This window comes from Pholis gunnellus (assembly GCF_910591455.1).
Source record: "Pholis gunnellus genome assembly, chromosome: 12".
Classification (NCBI taxonomy): Eukaryota; Metazoa; Chordata; class Actinopteri; order Perciformes; family Pholidae; genus Pholis; species Pholis gunnellus.
This window is the reverse complement of record NC_136539.1, coordinates 22,307,837-22,313,616: the sequence shown is the minus strand read 5'-3', so window position 1 is coordinate 22,313,616 and position 5,780 is coordinate 22,307,837.

The window sequence follows — 5,780 nt, the reverse complement described above, 5'->3', positions numbered from 1 at the left end:
TCGCTGAGTTTAGCGTAAAGCTGGCAGCGCAGTCGCGTTATTTTCCGGTGTGTTCGTGTTTTCAAAGTAAAAGCTTTTGACGTTGAAGTGAAATGAAGAATTACACAGATTAAATATCTACGAAAGTAGAAATGATATCATATAAATATAATCAATTGTCTGAATCAGAACAATGTAATGTAAAAAGTAAATCTAAAAATTTCGCCTATAAAGTATGAAATGTGACAGAATTAATTATGCAGAATGGCTCTGTTCAGTGTTATAGCATTTTATAATAGAATACAATATTATTCTGTTTTTATCACTAATAAATACATGTATTGTGATGCTGTAGTTAGTAATAAAATAGCATAGAATGTAAATAGTACACTACCTTAGTAAATGTATATTCCACCACTTGTTAAACAATTCAACATTTAAATCCTGCAGCTGTTTGAACAACAAAACTAGCTTAGATTAAATGTAAGTACATGGTGATTTTATCATGTGTCGTAATTCTCTATTATGAAAACAACGTCCTAGTGGTGGTTTCAGCAAGAAATAACTTGCATTAAATGTCCCAAAATAACTTAAAAAGAATTGTTTGATGTTTTGGGGAATATCATTGGTTGCATCCTTGCAGGGAGGAGAACCCTTTTGCTGTCTCGGCTTTTATGTTGAAGAGAAAAGGAAGTGGCCTCACGGTGACGCCGCTGTGACTTGACAGAGTTAATCAGCTGCTGACTTCCTGGTTCTAACATGAATTCCAGTTATCCACATGGGCTGCTCTAGTTACAGCACAGACAGAAGGCCGTGCTGCCCTCCTCTGGACGAAGAGCTGCGCTGCAAACACAAATAACACAAAAACGCTGAGTGTGCGACATTTTCCCAGAAGGATTACTGGAGGACACTGAGCTGCTGTGGTAAAGCAGGTGCATGTGTAGAGTCTGGGGTGTAATTCAGGATGTTGTTTTTTACTATTTGAAACCAACAACCACAGGTTTTAACACCGGGGCTTATATATCTGAACATTCCACATAAAGATGTGATATTTGCAGCGGATGAATACTTCTATTTATTAAAATTTTTAACCTAAATATCTGTCCTAGAATATACAGATTCATCATTTAAATACACTTACATTAGTTGAAAAACTAATTTCTGATTCGAGCATCCTTTCTCTCGTCTCATTTTATTTTTTTAAATAATTTTTTGTGGTTGTGTAGAGCAGCAGAATACATGTCTCCATCAAAGACAGCACACATGGAGAGAGCAAACAAACCCAGTGATTAAAACACAAACGTGAAGACATCTGAGAGGCTGAACCACCTGCAGTGGCGCAAAATGAAATGATCTGAAATCAAACGATGGGAACACAAAGTTTGCCGCCGCTTTGATTCGGAGCAGTCTGGTGACTCCAGTGACACACTGAGATGACTCGGTTACTGTTGTGATTCGGTTTGTTTGGCTTTGTTTGTTTAAACGACTGAAGATGTAAAACATTGTTTGGAGACAAACCTGCTATTATGAATCCCAAAGTCTTCAAATGGCTCCATACTGCAGAAAAAAAAGATGTTTACATGCTGTACGTTTTGAAAAACAGACATCACAGTATATTTTCTGAAGCTTTGAAATCTCACATTTCCTCCCACAGCATCCTCTCTGTACATATAAAGGTGAGAACCAGGATGTGATGATCGGACGACTGGCTGCTCAGTGAATCTGATTGGACCTCCTCTTCAACCAGACTACCAAAAAGAATTTTCTTAGATGCTTACTTTTTGAAGATTGAAATGAATTGTGTATTACAGTATTGTGCTCTATGGACAAACAGGGTTTGATTGAGGGATTGCCTCCGCAAGGCTCTCAACATGGCGACGGCTGGCAGCTAACGGTGCTAGCAGAGCTAACAGTGCAAACAATGGCAGCAGCGCTGACTGAGCTAACAGTGTGGACCTGAGGGGGAGCTGGAGGGAGGCCACCGCACGACAATACAAACAGTGTTGCACCGTCTTTACACGAAGCACATCGCTGCTTTATTAATGCTCTAATATTTCACCTTTAGAGCTCTGCTTGCAACAATATCACTAAATAAAGTTAGCCGAGAGTAAAGTGAGCTCTGTAATATTAATTATATATAGGCTACAATGCTGCTAAAACCGATACTATTAAACACGTTGCAACTATGCAGTTCCTGTTTAATGCCACGTTATTAAGGAGTCAAACAACTTGTTAAAGCTCTTCAGCTCTGACAGATGTGATCCTCAGACTTGTGTTTTATGTTCCGTGTGTGTAGATTATTGTAAATAACTAGAAGACACATCCAGAGAAACACAGTGAAAACGTGTCTGTGTGTCGCTGCTGTTCCTCTATCAGCATGTTTACTGTTTTGGGATTTGGGATGTTTTGGAGACCACCACACATTCCCCTCCCCCACATGGAATTACTCACCACTGACCCATTTCAGCTGCTGCTGCAGCCCAGACCGCCCGTAGAAACGAGATGTTGCGGGATGTTTACCGATGTCCAGAGGATCCCCAGCGCTCCTGTGTGAACACTGGAGAGTCACGCTGAACGCCTGGAGAAAGCCCAGCGGCCCCCTTTTTCTAAACACAATCACTTCTTCTCACGGTTGAGTCAGCTAACTGCATTTGGTCCTGAGCTGTGAAGCACAACACAGAAACTGTAACTAGTGTTAATGTATGCCGGCGCGTGCATCACTGCCATCACTAACACTTACAGGACTGCAGGATTTTTTGGCAAAAGAAATTTGACGCCACCAGCTTTGGCAAACATGTTGATGGTGTATTTGTGTTCCAAGAAAAACAATTCTGGATGAGAAATGGGACCGTGTTCATCACGCTGGAGAGGAGACGCAGCGATTTTTGGATTGACAGAGCGAGCAGCAGGAAGCCGGTTCATCTCAGTCGGAGCCTCCTTCCGCCCTGTGATTGCTAAACTGCCGAAAGAACAGAATAAAATCAACACCGAATGCCACACACACACACACACACACACGCACGTGTAGCATCCCAATGGGGACTTTCACAGCTTCCATTGTTGCATCATCAGGTACCAGAAACCTTCACATCTTTCTTTAAAACGCTGCAGAGAGATGAGAGGATCACTGATAAAAGAACAAGTACATTCTTAACCACTCAGGGTGAAATTATCCTCGTGCTCTGTCCTTCACTTTGTGTCTTTTCTATGAATCTTCCCAACTCTAAATCATTTCCTGTGTGCGACCCCGGGGCTGTTTAGCCTACACAGATCCAATCTCCTCATGTACCAATTATCCCTCAGCGCTCCATAACAGCAGCAAGGCTCCAGCAGTCGCACACAGCACCTCGGTCTGAGATGCTGTGTGTTTATTTGGAGTGGTACTTCAGAGGAAGCTGATTGCAGATCTGCTTCGATGCCCCTGCACCCCCCCCCCCCCCCCCCCCCCTCTCCATCCACACATGGTCTCCGATCATCCTTGTGACACAGCGAGTGAGTCAGCTTCATTCAGAGCAAAAAGGGGCCGAACAGGAGACGTGAGTCAGCTCTCTCCTTACTGTACGCTTCCTTTTGAGTCTGCACAGCACCTGTCAGGACGGATTTCAGCAAAGGACACAGAGGATTCATTCACTGTCCGGCTGCACCGAGACACAGAGACCACTTTATTAAGAACAAGTCTTTAAAGGTCTTTTTTTTTGCTTTGCTTTTTAAATAATTTGACCGGTTTATGAAGCACTGCATGCTCTTGAACCGGTCTGACCGGGCTGTCGTCCCATGAATTTACATTTCAGTTGCATTTCCCAAATGATTGCCACTTGCAAATTGTGGACATTCTTTATTTTTTGCCAGCACGTCAGGTCTGCTGCACAATCACCCAGAATATGGAATTAGTTTTGACCAGTATGATGAGAGGAAATTCTCTCATGTTGCAAATTGTAGGTTGCATAATGAGACTTTTGTGAGAGGACCTGCGGGGGCTTGTTTCACTAAAGTCATTTAGTTTTTCCCAAAAAAAAAAAAAGCTTTTAGTTTCTGCGCTTGGAGCTATTAAAACATCCGGCCAGAGGGCCCACGAGGAGCTGAAAGCGTCGATATCTTTAAAAGGTAAACTTAAAAGCTACCAATCAGCTACAATTCGTATGAAACAGCACTCTCATCTGGAAAGATGTATTGCAAATAGAAATGAAACACAGTTGGAAAGGTGGAAGAAGTTCATTGAAGTTGGAGGCTGGTGAGAAGTTTGTTTTTAATTTAAAAAGTCTAGCGTAGTGTTAAAATAAATGCCCTGAGACAACGTTTAGACGTACAAACTTTCTGTCTTTTTTCTGCCCACTGAAGTCCACGAAGCATCGGTTGGATTTTGGATTTTGGTCTGTTTTAGTAAAACACTCGCGCTGTCTATCGTGTTATGTTTGTTTTTTGGTGATGTTTTTGTTAATAAAGAAACATAAAAGCTTTTATCTTCACACCTCAGAAGTATTTGTCTGTGACATTGAATTAGCAAATAGGACTAAATAAACAATAAAAACATATCTTTATGTTTTAACTATTGAAGATTCGACAGTGAAAAACTACGACTGTGGGTTGACAGTAAACAAACAACCCACCAACTGTTCAAATATTGCCCAGTCTGGATTTGGTGCACCACAGTTATATACAAATAAAATCCACAGAAATCGTACTTGATCTGTTGTAGAATCCCATAATAGTAAGACGCCGATTTCCAGAATAAGTGCAGAGGGTTTTTAAATGTTTTATTGTCTTTTATGTACTGCATTTTATTGTTTTGATCATTTGATTTTCCATTATTCATATTCACATCTACATTTCTGGTATATTTGGGTTCTCATGCGGCTTTTACAGTTTGAATACTACAGTATAAACACTGCTACATGTCTACATGTATGTTTTCTATTGTCGAGCAGCAAACTCTGGTGATTTTTATGCACCAGATTTATGGTGGAAATGTCTTTATTTATGTAAAGGAAAAGAGTAAATGGACTACAGTGCAGTGAGGCTCTCTGGCATTCTGTGTTGCTTTCAAATATGAATTCTCCTGCAGATCAACTTTTCTCATTTAATGTTATCTCTGCTGAGTCAACACACACACACACAGTCATCATTTACTCTTCCCTCCTCTTTTGTTTTTTTGGGGGGTTAGTAACCTCGTTAACTGTGCATGTAAATGTACTCCAATGATACATTAATTCCTTTTAATTAGTTTATAAACCTCCGGACTTAAATAGCTCATATTTCTTTCTTTATTAAGATCCCCATCAGCACTAGCGTTCTCCCTGGAGTCCACACACACACACACACACACACACACACACACACACACACACACACACACACACACACACACACACACACACACACTTATATACACTATAGCCACATAAACACAACCATCCAAACAGCTCATCTTATTAAACTAACAAACATGAAGCCAAACACAATTACAAATCAATCACAGCGCCTCAAGAATTCATTGCAAACTTGATTGTTTTTCTCGTGCATACAAATAAATAGTAAATCTTAATGAACATAAATCCGTGTGACCTTAAATGACCCATCCTGCTCTTTAACACATTATATCAAAGCAAGTGTATTGAAGTACATTTCACGTTCTGTGCCCAAGTTTGTCCTCATTACTAATATTATGAGGATGCAATTGTCATCTAATGTGGATAAAGTCATACAGTTATATAAAGTTATTAATGACAATAAAGTTCATATTTTAAGAGACATTGACAGAGAGCAGGGGCTCTATTTTTTTTGTTTGATTCAAATTATTGCTC